Raw genomic sequence first — 13,966 nt, 5'->3', positions numbered from 1 at the left:
GTTTTAAAATTTCCAAACATGTATGGGGTTTAAAAGTTATCTTCTTGTCACTGATTTCTAACAGAATTTTATTGTGGTCGGAGAACTCGATAGTGATTCTTTACTATTTCGGGAGCGTTGCTTTGTGACTGGTGTGTGGTCAGTCCTCCAACGACTGTGGGGTTCTATAAATTTCAGCCAGATGCTTTCTTTTTTGTGTTTTTTATATTTTCTTCAAATTTGATAACTATTTTGTATACTTAATCCATTAATACTGAGAAAAAAGTGCATTTAAAATCTACAAATTGTGGGCTGTGAATTCCAGCAATTTTAAAATTACCTAGAGGTATTATTAGATTATTATATTATATATAATTAATAATTATCATTATTAGATGTACCTAAATTTCCTGGGAAATTGTTACTTTTATCACTATGTGGGAGCCATTTTTATTTATTTATTTTTTTAATTTTATTCATTTATTCATGAGAGACACACAGAGAGAGAGAGGCAGAGACACAGGCAGAGGGAGACGCAGGCTCCATGCAGGGAGCCTGACGAGGGACTCGATCCTGGGACCCTGGGTCACACCCTGGGCCGAAGGCGGTGCTAGACCACTAAATACATTTTTCTTTATAGTACACTTTATTTGATATCAAATTAGGACTTCTAGCTTTAATAAATATTTTCCTGACATACCGTTCTAGTCTAGTATTCTTCTGCTTTTAATCTTTATTTCAGGACCCAGAAACTACATATATTTAAAAGTACCATGTGGATGAATTCTTTTGGTTCTAATACGAAGATCTATTTTATTGAAAAATTAGTTCTTGACATTGTGTTCATTTAAAAATATTTTTACCTTCTTCGTTTGCATTTTCTATTCATTCTTTTTGTGCTTCCGTCCCCCCATATGAAAGTAATAGAATAACTATTCTACAAGTAACTTCTATTTTAGTTTTCTTAAAAATTCCTCACCAACACACACTGATTTGGAAGCTTCTATTCTATCTATATCTTTACTTTAAAAAAAATCAAAACAACTTTTTGCTGCAAAATAATTTAAGACTCACAGAAACAGTTTCAAAAATAGTACGAAGCCTTCCGTATTTTCTGTTCACCTAGCTTCTCCAAATATTAATATCTCACATCGACATAGCACCAGGGCCACAGCCAGCAAGTTAACATTAATACAATTTATTATTAACCGGCCTACAGATCTTATTCAAACTTCACCAGTTGTCTCACCAATGTCCTTTTTTTTCTGGTTCAGGATCCAACCCAGCACCGTACATTTAACTGTCACGTCTCCAATCTGGGATAGGGCCTCAGTCTTGGTCTTCCATGACTCGACACTTCTGAAGAGTCTTAGGTATCTTGTAGGATGTCCATTAGGTGTGCTTGTTGCATGCGTCCTTGGGATTAAATTTAAGTCATGAACATCATGTCTGCTGATTTTGCTAAAAATGTATCATTACTGCTGCCTATTGGCAAGTTGGAAGCGTCCAGTGCCAACGTGGGTTTTCCTCCAGTTATTACGCTTATCGCGTCCTGTTTTTCTCTCTCATACACCCTACTTCACAGACTCAGATCCGTGTAGCCTGCTAAACTCCAAGAGGTAGTCCTGGGCCATAATGGGAAACAAGCCATAGGGAAGGCCCCCTTAGTTGCTGGTTATAGCTGAATGTGACGACTCTCGGGCGCTGGTCTGCAGAGCACATACTTTGACACTGTGTCCAGTGCCACGTAGGGGGGACAGTGATTTATTTATCCCATTTTAAGTCTTCAGATTTCAGTGATGTGCTTCCTTCTGGACGTTATTAAAGTTATATTCTAAATTGTTGTAATTTTAAGAAAAAAAACACATTTAATGAGAGCTAAGGTGAAAATGAGGGATGCTCCTTTGTAGAAATGTACCAGAATTCATTTTGAGGCAGAAAACATTTGGCTTTGCTGAAAGTATGATTAAATCTTACAAATAAGGCAGACAACTCATATGGGGAGATAGACCCACCGAACAAAAAGACAATGATTTTCCAAGGGCCTCAGGAGCAAGTCAAACAGAAATCAAGCTTGGGATCTTTAGTTTCTGGTGTGCAATCCAACTACTTGCACGTGTTCACTTTTAACTAAGCTGACAGCCTAATGCTTGATACAGAACGTTGTATTTGAATTAGTTTTGTGTCATGTCTATGTTCATGGTACATATTATTTTGAGTATAAAAATGTAAATTGATCAGCATTATAGATTATGAAAATAGATCCTTGGAAAAGTGATCATACCTGGAGGCTTCATTTATTCAGTATATTTACTGAGCAACTGCTAGCACATGCTTAGTTTTAGAATTCTATTATCATTGCTCTCCGGCCTCTGTGAGAACCTAAAACTTTAGAGCACCTTTGTGTGTCATCTCAGTCTAACCTCCCTTATTAGATAAATGAGTAAACAGATGCATTGAAAGGTGAAGTGACTCCCCATGTTGTGCAGATTTGGTGACCGAGCTGGAGGAGAAACCAGCTCAGAACCTTTTGATTTCATTTTCCCTATTGCTTATGCGTTCTCTATTTCATTAATTTGTGCCCTTCATTATTCTTCCATGCTACCTGCTTGACGTTTAACTTGTTCTTCTTAAACTGCTTAACATGGAAACTAATAGGTCAAACTATTTTCTGAATTCTCTAGTTATTTACTCTTTGACTCACGGGTTATTTAGAAATGTGTTAACTTCCAAATATTGAGGGGTTTTCGAGACGTTTTTGTTGTTATTGGTTCAAATTTTGACTCCACTGTGATCAAAGAGCAAACTCTGTGTGATTTGAATATTGTTACTTTTGGAGATTTATTTTACGGCCCGGCATACGGTCTATGCTGGTGAATGTGCTGTGCAATTGTTCGGGGTACTGTTTTATAAAAACCAACCAGGTCAGGGTGGTATTGCTCAGAACCCATGTCTCTGTTGATTTGTCTAATTGTTCTAGCATTTGCATAGAGTTTACAGCTCTCCAAATAGGATATGGCATTTCCTATCTTTCCCTTTAATCATATAAATTCTTGTTTCATTGTATTTTTCCCCCCAGCGGCTCGTACCTCCAATCCACTCACCTATCTCACCCATTGGGTCGACTGCCTCATTGTGTCTTAACGTTGTACCTGCTGTTTCATTAGGTCATGCTTGATTAGGTCTTTCTACTCCCCATTTTATGGCCATGAAAAGCTCTTCCTTATCTCTTACATTTTTTTTGTATTAAAATCTACTTTGTCTTACATTAATACAATCACTCCAGCCTTCTCTATGCTTGCTGTTGGCAGGGTATGTGCTTTCCCATACAGTTACTTTCATCTTTCCTGTGCGTCTCTTGTACATAGCATATAGTTGTGTAAAGCTTTTTAAGAGCTATTGTGATAACTCTGCCTTTTAATTGAAATGTTTAATCCATTACTATTTAATAAATCTATTGCTGTGGGTATATAGCATTCTATTGTTTGTTTTCCATTCTCTCCTCTGTTCTTCTCTTCATGTCCTTTAAATATTATTTTAATACTACTCAGATTATTTAAAAATTCAGTTATAATTTTCTTATTTATATATTTACATATATTTTAAATGCTTTGTTTATTCATTCATGAGAGACACAGAGAGAGGGAGGTAGAGGCACAGGCAGAGGGAGAAGCAGGCTCCATGCAGGGAGCCCGATGCAGGATTCAATCCCGGGGACTTCTGGGGTCATGCCCTGGGTCAAAAGCAGACGCTCAATCGCTGAGCCACCCAGACGATTCTAACTGGTTTTTAGTTATACTTCTCTTCATTATTATTCTAGGGATTGCTCTGGGAATTAAAATATATATCCTTAACTTTTCATAGGCTATTTGCAGTTATATATTCCTTAAGTGCAGAAATCTTACAAACATGTAGGTCCATTTTCCTTCTTTTATGTCACATCTATATGTTATAAACTATGACAATGCTATAATTTTTCCTTTAAACAGTCATGCATATGTATTATAAGTCATATGTATTATAAAAATTTTGAGAAGATGGCAAAAAAAAAAAACCACCCCAGAAGTATTGTATTTACCCAGTTATTTATCGTCTATGATGCTCTTCATTGCTTTCTGAGGATCTGAGGTCCCGTCAGGTATCATTTCCTTTCGGTTTCAAGAACTTCCTTTACATTCCCTATAGCGCAGGTCTGCTGGCAACAAATTCTCTTGATTTTATCTGAAAATGTCTTTATTTTGCTTTCATTCTGGAAGAATATTCTTACTTGATATACAATTTGGACTGACAGTTTTTTCTATCATTTCAGACATGACTATTTCACTCCGTTCTGACCTCCATGGTTTTTGATGTAAAGTCAGAAGTGAATTCAAATGTTGTTCCCCTGTATGTAATATGTTTTTTCTACTGCTGCTTACTAGACCTGCTTCTTAGCTTTGACTTTTATAGTTTGCTGCAACCTTTGTGTTTATCCTTTTTCTGTTTGTTGAATATCTTGAATCTGTAATTTTGTGCTTTTCATTAAATTTGAGAAAGTGTCGACCATTACTTAAGGTGTTTTTTTTTTCCTGATTCTCCATTTGTTTTTCTTCTAGTACTCCAATTACACATACGTTAGATTATCTGATTATATTTAACAGGTACCTTTGAAGTCATATGTTCACTTTATCCTAAATATTTTTCTATTCTTCACATTGGATAATATCCATTGATCTATTGAGGTTGGTCTCAGTTGATTTTCTATTCTCTTGAAACTGTTCCATTTTCCTTGTTCTTTATATGTTGGATAATTTTACATTTTATTCTAGACATCCGGAATAATAAATTGTGAATAATCTGGACCCTTTTTCTTTTGGTTTAGCAGTCAATTGCAGTTGAACAGCAAACTCAGGTTCTTAAGTGTTCCTTGAGTGGAAGCTTTCATTTAGTTCCAATCTTTGTCTTTAGGACGAGCTGAGTCTGCTTCATTCAGGTGTTGCTTAGGGGTGTCAGCCAGAGATTTAGACTCACGGAACTTGGAGGCCTCTGGTTCTTTTCTAAAACTCTTCTTCTCTCTCCAGTAAGTGCAGTTTTCTGAATACAATCTTCTGGTTTCTGAAAGCAGAAAGACATCGGTTTTTCCACGTAGGCCCCTGACACCTTCCCCACTACCTACCAATTATACCTGGTTCCTAACTAAAGACTGAAAAATGTGAAATCACTTTGTAATCCTGATAATTTCAGTGTGGGTTTTTCCTGCCTTTGCCCATTCTTCATGCCTTCTGGTTGTTGCTTACGAATTATGGCCAGAACTTATGGTTGTCATCTGCAGCAGTGCCAGTCTGGTAGGGTCATACCCAGCAAGGATGGGAATCAGAGCACAGTATCTTTTGAAACATTAAACTTTACTCGACTATAAAACCCATCTCTTAAGATAGTAATATTCTCAGTAGGCACTATGAAAGGGAAAGAGGTTTTTTTTGTAGCTTTTATAGAGATGATCTTTTTTTTTTTTTCTGAGACTTTCACAATTTATTAGGAATAGTATGGAAAGGAATAAATGTTCTTCTAGAATATATACCTGCTGTCATCGTAGCAACCATCACTCACCATTATTTCTGTCAGGACAGTAATGCAGCTAGGATTTCTCATGAAGGATCTGTGAGCACTCGTCCTTCACCGAGATGTCCCAGCCCACACCTTTCTTGCTCCAGCGGGATGTGAAGATGGATGATTCTGTGCCCCTCGGCCTCCAGCGGGCGTCTAACGCTTATTCACTCTCAGTCACCTCTTTCCAGTTATGAAGGGGTTCGCTACTAGTTGCCTGCACTTGTTCTACTGGTTATAGAACCCTCATGTAACCCAGCTGAGCTATTCAGTATTCAAAGCCTTTACTATGGAAAATTTCAGACATATCAAAAGTGGAGAGAACGGTATAATAAAGCATCATTTACCTGTAATCTAGAATCAACAATCATCAACTCATGGCCACTCTTACTTAATCTGCAGCCTACTCGCTACCTCTGTTCTCCATTGACGCCTCACCCTGGATCTTTCTGTGGAAAATTCCAGACATTTAATTATATTATTTGTAAACAGTTAAGGGATAATCACACACGTTCAATAGGCTGTATTGTAGCGCTTTGGTTCATAGCAAAACCAAGCAGAAAGTACAGATTTCCCATGTATTATTCGCTGCTCCCCCCACCCACACACAGCCCCCTGCAGAGTCAACATCCTCACCATGTGGTGCACCTGCTACAACCCATGAAGCTGCATTGCCACATCACTAGTACTCAAGGCTCAGAGTCTATAGTAGGCTTCACTCTTGGTGTCGTAGGGGTTTGAACAAACATATGAGTGTATGCAACCCTCAGTACAGTATCCCGTAGAACAGCTGCACCACCTCGCAACCCTCTGTGCTCTGCTGTTCATCCCCTCGCCCCTCCCTCCAGCCCCTGATACTTTTAGTTTCTGTAGTTTTCCCATTTCCACAATGTCACATAGTTGAAAATGTACTGCCTGTAGCATTTTCACATTGACTTCTCTCATTATAATGTGCAGCTAAGCTTCCTTCATTTCCATGTCTTTTCATAGCTTGATATGTACTTTTTAAGCACCGATTAATGTTTTCCTGAATGAAGATACCATAGTTTATTTATCCATTTACCTGCTGAAAGGCATCTTGGTTGCTTCCAAGTATTGGCAATTAGAAATAGTTGTTGTATCTGAAAAGTCACTGCCAAACCCAAGGGCATCTAGATTTGCTCTTATGTTACTAGGAGTTTTATAGTTTTGGATTTTATATTTAGGTCCGTGATCCATTTTGACTTAATTTTTGTAAAATGTGCAAGGTTTGTGTGTAGATTCATTACTTTCCATGTGCTGTCCAGTTATTCCAGAACTATTTGTTGAAAAGCTGGTCTCTCCATTGTATTACCTCTGCTCCTCTGTCAGAGGTCAGTTGACTATATTTGCCTGGGTCTAGTTCTGGGCTATGCATTCTGTTCCACTGATCTATTTTGTGTATTCTTTTGGCAATACAAGTTTGGGTTACTGTAGCCTTACAGCAATATCTCATATGACATGTTATCATGTCATTTAGAGTTAAAAGATAGATTTTTGAAAATTATAACCACATATCATTACAACACATAAGATAGCAACAATAATTCCTTAATATAATCAATATTGTTTAAATATTGTTAGAATAATAGTTTAAACTTTTTCCAAATGTCTAATTTTCTTAAAACAATATGTTGGCTCAACTCAGGATCCAAATAACAGCCATACAATGCAATTAGACACATTTCTGAAATGTATTGTATCATATAGGATGCCCTCTGGACCCTCCCTCTCTTTAATTTTCTCTGAAAATTTGTTATTGAAGAAATGGGGTTATTCCCAGCAATATTGATTTTGCTGGTTATCCACTGATATCCCCTTTATTTCCTACAAATTGTTAAGTAGGTCTAGATATTCACGTTTGACTTTTTGGCCAGAATACATCATTGGTGCACTGTAAGACTTCTTTCTAAGTATGGAATAAAAGAGAGTTTCTGCATGCTAAGCTTGACCTGGTACCTTCCGCACCCAGGGATGGGCAATGGGGTCATCAGAATAGAAAGCGCCTTTCAATGTTTAGAAGTTGTAGTAAATAATATCTTATTAGCAACAAATCTGAAGCCCACGCGGATGTGAACAGTTAAGGGTCAAATAAATGAACAAAAAATTAATCTGAAGTTTCAGTTATAGATGGAACATTGAAACAACATATTAACTTTAGCTCTACCCCAAACTGTCTCTTTACGTATGCAGAATGTTATCGTCATGTTATGTGCGTGTGTGTGTGTGTGCATCTAGTGTATGTGCCGCATATAGGTACGCACACACCATGTGTAACTGCACATAACCACATATGCTACCGTAGATAGTTGATACTTAGTTAAATATACACACAAGGCATAAATCCACAAAGTAAAAGATAAAAGGAGAGGAAATAATAGCTAGAAGAGTTTGAAAGCGGCCACGTATATGGGTAAGCGGAATCTGACTTAGATCTAAACCAGTCAGATCCTAAATGGGCAGTGTGAAAGACAAAAAGATGCAACCTCGTTTACACTGCAAAATGCTCTAAGAATCTGTGGTGTGGGAACTTCTGGAAGTGGAGCTTAAGTTGCAGTTAAAACCAAATGATCGGTTTAAAGGCGTTGATGAAACAGCTGGATGTTAGGTCTTCTCTTCCTTCCCACATGGCAGCAGACTAGAGCTTCGTTCTCTGGAGGGCAAGCAGAAGGCGCACCCCATCTGGCCGAGGGCACGCTCCTGTCCCGGCCTCCACGCCCTCTCTCTCTTGACTACTGGGAGCAGTTTATATGCTACTGGCAGGAGACGGGGAGGACTCTCTCGCGGAAATCTGACCAGTCCCAGAAAAACGACCCAACTATAGTATTAGGGATTCCCCAGTGGAGAGGCCCACCCATGCATACGACCCTAAGTGAAGCTGATGAGCCTCATCCATTCCATGGATCTTACAGTCCAATTCAGCTTTTTAGTGCTCTACTGCTAATATGAATAAATATCCAAAGCTTGCTAGAAATTTGAGAAAAAGCTTTAGGACATTTGGCCTAATGTATGATAAGAATAAAGAAATTTGGAGGCTATGCAAAAAGAAAAGAAAAGCAAACCTTCTAAAATAGTATAATTATCTCCAGAGAAAGGAAATCAACAGAGCTATAAAAAATAATATTCAGAGAAAAAAAATTCTCATAAATGAAAAACAGCAGAAATGAAAACCAATAAAAAGTTTTGACAACCTGAAACTAACAAACACTGTATGTTAGCTACAGTGGAATTTAAAAAATAATTTTTTAAAAAAAGGCTGGACCATAAATGTGAGGAAGTTTCTCAGAAAGTAGGATAAAAGTCAAAAGATTTAAATGTTTTTAAAAAAAGGAGCAGGATAGGAGATCCAAATACTAAAGATAAGGATAAAAACAGGGACAGAAGGGATTCCAATAAATAATTTAAGACAAATTCCTAAAATCTAGAGACAGAATTCCCACCATGAATAAAGGCATGACACCCTGAACAACATTATGAACCTTCAAAAAACTGGAAAAAGGAGCAGATTATACAAGCAGAGATTGACAGACCCTGGAGGACTACGGCGGGAAGGCTTCAGAATTCTGGGGAGAGGTTTCCAACCTAGAATTTTGTATTCAGCCAAGTTATCCTAAAGACTTTCCTCATACATTGAAGGTCTCAAAAAATTAACCTCCCATATACCGTTTGAGTTCTACCCAACGAGGGGGCAAATCAAGGAGGAGGACGTTCTAAGATCCAACAGAAGTTGGTCCAAGAAAAGAAGGGCAGAGTAAAATTCTAGAATGATGACGACGATGACTGGACCCCGGTGACAGCTGTGGGGCCGGCCTGAGGGCAGCCAGTGTAGACTAGAGAAGGCTGAGAAGCTGCGGGGAAGGTTGCTCGAGGGGACAGACCTGGTGAAGTATCTGCGTGTTTGAGTACAGCACAAGGACGTCGTGTGTGACGTGGATGGGGGAAGTTTTGGGAGGAGAGAAAACTTCGTAGAATCCACAAAAATTGCAAAAAAGTACGACAGGAGAAGGATGCTGGTATGTCCTGGCTTGTGACTGGGGGGTGTGTACATCGTACAATAACCTGAGCAAGGAACAGCGATGGGACCAAGCACCCTGGGAGGAAAGGCTGGGGAGCTGGGCTACAGGGGAGACGCAGGGAGTAGCGTGTGCTCCGGGGAGGACGGGGCAGGGGGGAACGAAGGAGGGACATGAACCTGTTAGGGCAGCGGCGCTGAAGGAAATACCAAAAGCAGATCATTCCAAAGTGAAGGGCTCGAGGGAAAGGGCAGGGCGGAGGTTAGACGGTTCATTTCACAACCAGGCCCGTGGAACCCCAGGACCCCACACCATGTGCATCGCTGAAAATGTAAAAAGGTAATGACACGTTTGCTGCTATGGCTTCATCAGCAACGCGGGATAGAGGTGTCCGAGGGGCATTTGGTCGCAGTGCTGGGCTAGCACCTGTGGGCCCCACAGGATGTGCGGCGGCACTGGCCGAGCAACTGCAGCCCCCCACACCACCTGCCACCCGGGGCAGGGCTCTGGGCGCCACACAGCAGAGTGAAGACAGCTCCACGCCGTCTGACGCTGGGGGACACTCGGGTGAGGCCTGGGTCGGGGAGCCCTGATCAGTGAGCTAGAAACTGCGGAAGCTTTCTGGAAGGGCGGATTCCGGATAAAGGAAAGGCAGGGGCAAGTCATTCTAACAGCAAAAGCAGCAGGGGTGGTGGGAACTGATCGGATACCCAGGGATGGAATTTAAAAAGAAAGGGAAGCAAATGAATAAATAGAAAGAAAGAAAGAAAGAAAGAAAGAAAGAAAGAAAGAAAGAAAGAAAGAAAGAAAGAGAAAGAAAAGAAGGAAAAAAGAAAAAGAAGAAAAAAAGAAAAAAGAGAGAAAAAGAAAAGAAGAAAGAAAAAAGAAAAAGAAAAAAGAAAGAAAAAGAAGAAAAAAAAGAAAAAGAAAAAAGAAAAAGAAGAAAGAAAAAGAAAAAAGAAGAAAAAGAAAGAAGGGAAAGAAAGAAAAAAGAAGAAAGAGAAAAAGAAAAAAGAAAAAGAAAGAAGAAAAGAAAAAAGAAGAAAGAAAAAGAAAGAGAAAGAAATAAGAAAGAAAAGAAGAAAAAAGAAAAAGAAGAAAGAAAAAGAAAAGAAAAAAGAAAAAGAAAAAAGAAAAGAAAAAGAAAAGAAGAAAGAAAAAAGAAAAAAGAAAAAGAAAGAAAAAAGAAAAAAGAAAGAAAAGGAAAGAAAAGAAAAGAAAAAAAAAAAGAAAAGAAAAAAGAAAAAAAAGAAAAGAAAAAAGAAAGGAAGGAAAGAGCGAGCTTTGCAGAGTGGCCTCGGGAGCCTCACTCTCGCTCGTGGGGCCGGACACGCCGAGACCCTCAGGCACGGCTTCGTGACGGGGCTCGTGGGCGAGCTAAGAAGAAGTGTCCCTGATTCCTGGTCACTCTCTGGGGATTTACGACTTCCTAAGTGTCGACTCCAGGAGCCACTTCCCAGCATCACCCGCTGGGACACATTGGCAACATGTGGCCTCGCCCACCGTGTCCTCCCTCCAGCATGTTCTTGCCCCTCCCGTGACTCCCGTGACGCTGGCCCCCCGGCCCACGATCCCACGCCCCCCCCCCCCCCCCGGGTGCTGAGTCTCCCCGTGGGCCTCCTTTGGCAGGTGGTGGTCGGGCAGGCGGTCGTCCTGATTCTCAGGGACGTGCGCCTCGCCGAAGAGTCCGCAGGCAGATGGGACGGGAATATTCAAGGAAAACGTGGGAGAAATGACAAGAACCCCCCAGGGCACGGTCAGCAAGGACTGGGCGACACACCCAGGGGGACGCCGGTCATGCTTCTGGTGCCGGTGGAGGCCGCGCGGCCGGCAGTGTGGGCTGCGTCTACGAGTGTGTGGGCTGGGCGGGAAAAAGGTATCTTGGCGTTTTATTGGATTTTATTAGCCACATTACAAGCAGGTGCCCCAAAGGCCCAGCTCCTGCTTATAACATGTTTATCGTTGTGCATCTGTGCCCTGGCCGGGTACGAAAAGGCTTTCCGGGGACGCCTATGAGAAACTGAATTTAAATTATGGGTGAACAGGGACGCCAGGGGGGTTCAGCGGTTGAGCGTCTGCCCTCGGCTCAGGGCGTGAGCCCGGGTCCTGGGTTCAAGTCCCACATCAGGGTCCCTGCATGGGGCCTGCTTCTCCCTCTGCCTGTGTCCCTGCCTCTCTCTCTCTGTGTGTGACTCTCATGAATAAATAAATAAAATCTTTAAAAATTAATAAATAAAATGTGGGTGAACAGAAAAGAAGATGACCCCAACCCACCAAAAGCATGACTGATGTACAAAAATATGCGTTTGATGCAAAGCTAAAATCATTGAAACTGTTATTCCCTGGAGATACACGGATCAAGTACTCCGTGAACCTCACATCCTCGGAGCACCCTATATATCCGTATGCATAAGCCCCGACGACAGTACCGCTCAAAGGGGTTTTAATGACAGAAATGTAGCCTAGTGTCAGGCCGCGGTCAAGCAGCATTACCTGGAGCGCGTGGTCACTCCAATACCGCCAACCTCCTTCTGGACGCCTAGTTTGGATCTAAAAGCGTGTTGGAAGCTGTGATGACTTCCGGGGCACACCCCGTAACGCTCCTGCTCCACCAGCAGAAGGACGTCGCACACACAGCACGTGACCAGCAGGGAGGGCCATCGTCGTGCGGCCCAAGCCCGGGCCTGAAGCGCCATCTCGTCGGTCCCCCCGGCGGGCTGCGCCCCGATCGCCTGCCCACGGCTGCGGGGCTCGGCGCGCTCGGCCGGACCCACTCCGGGGCACCCCACTCCCACGGCAGCTGGCCCAGAAAGTCTTTGGAGAACCGGGCTATTCGGAATCCGTGTGTAGCCCCGGAGGGGAGGCGGACTCTGCCGACGGACGGAAGCCAGGCCAGGCCGATGGCGGGAACGTGGCCGCGCTAAGCCCCGATGCTCCCGCAAGGCGTGCAAGGGCCTTCGAAGATCTTCATTCTCTTCCTTGGCTGTTTTTTGGAAAATCTGCTCCAAGTCCTATTGTATCTCCCACAGCTTTAACTTACAGTGTATTCAGCTTTCTCCTCTTAACCACTGAATTCTTCTTCTCTACCTCAAGAAGGTCTTGAAATCCCCCTTTCTTCCAAGAAGTCCCCCTTGACTTGTTGGCATAGGAGTCCTTGAACCACCTCATTTGGGTACGGGGTTTTTACGTGTCTCCCCTCCATTCTCTGAGCCACAAGAGCCCTTTCTTGTCTCTATTTTGCTTAAGTTTTGTCATCCTCCGGCACCTAGAGCTTCCCTGAGCCGTGTCGCTGGTGGGGGGGTGGGGGGGCAGCAGAAGGCCCGGTTGGCCAGGAGGAGGAACTAGCCGAGGCTAACCTAAGGGGTGATGAAGCCAGACAGCTCTGATGGACACATCCTGCCCTTTTCGGTCTTACAAGTCGCCAGCCCCTCTCGGAAGCCCTCATTTCTTTCCCATCTGTGCAATGGGCCCAGCACCTTGTAGCTCACAGGGCTGTCACGAGGCTACTGGGAGGCCAATGGATGCTCTGGAGCACTGTCTAGCGCTCGGCGAGCCCCCAGCGGGCGCAGGACCAGCAGGACAGCTGATACCTGCTTTATGGTCAAACACAAGGCAAGCTAGAATTTAAGTGTTTATTTTGCGCATGAAAACTAGACATAAAAAGTCATACAGGCCATGAAAGGCTGAAATACAGACGCTTAGGGGAAGAACAACTAAACTGCATCTTGTGTTAAGGACACCCCCTTTACTGGGTGGACGCCCTGTACTGGATATTTAAAATAACAAACACTCAGAACGGAGGATTTGCGCTCGGCTCATGATCCTGTTGGATGTGACAGTTAACACGCTTAGGAGGGACCACAGCCTGCGTATTCCTCGGTAAGTGTATCAAGCACATCTGAAAAATTAGACTTTCACTTCCAGGTGCCGTGGTGTCACTCATACACCGAGTGAACGGACTTTTAATGGCTTTTTAATTTTAAATGGCTGACACTGTATCTGGCCACACTGCGCTCCACGGCTACTTGTGCTCGTAAAGATACTGATTTAAAAAAGGGGATTCTGTGACATCCACAGAAGTACCTGAGAACCCTGACACACAGCCTCCGGGTAAGAAAATTACTCAGTGTTCTGGGCAGACGGTGTGATCAAGTTAGCTGGGGGAAGCTGACCTTGAACGAGGTCACGGTGCCCTGAACCTGTTCTGGTAAACGAAGTCAGCAGCAAATGTAGGGCAAACAGCAGGAGGTTCACCAGACGCCTCTACCGCCTGGTGACAGGGGAGTATCCTGGAATCCTCAGAAAACACAGGCTGCCCGGGCGGCGTGCCCGCAGCCACTGAGAACGGTCCGCCCAAGGGGGAGGATGGT

The 13,966-nt window shown here is 42.5% G+C and overlaps 1 long non-coding RNA gene across 1 annotated transcript; it reads right to left on the bottom strand.

Annotated features, from left to right (window-relative positions):
• Positions 1-1,161: 1,161 nt before the first annotated feature.
• Positions 1,162-9,556, bottom strand: LOC140626252 (uncharacterized). Its single transcript, XR_012025446.1, has 2 exons — positions 5,569-9,556; positions 1,162-5,073 (listed from the first exon to the last, which is right to left on the bottom strand). It is a non-coding gene; the product is annotated as an uncharacterized lncRNA (long non-coding RNA).
• Between the last annotated feature and the right edge of the window lie 4,410 nt (positions 9,557-13,966).

This window comes from Canis lupus, chromosome 37 (genome assembly GCF_048164855.1).
Source record: "Canis lupus baileyi chromosome 37, mCanLup2.hap1, whole genome shotgun sequence".
NCBI classification, from domain to species: domain Eukaryota; kingdom Metazoa; phylum Chordata; class Mammalia; order Carnivora; family Canidae; genus Canis; species Canis lupus.
Note: the sequence above shows the minus strand (reverse complement) of the source record. Positions and strands in the feature narration are given on the sequence as shown.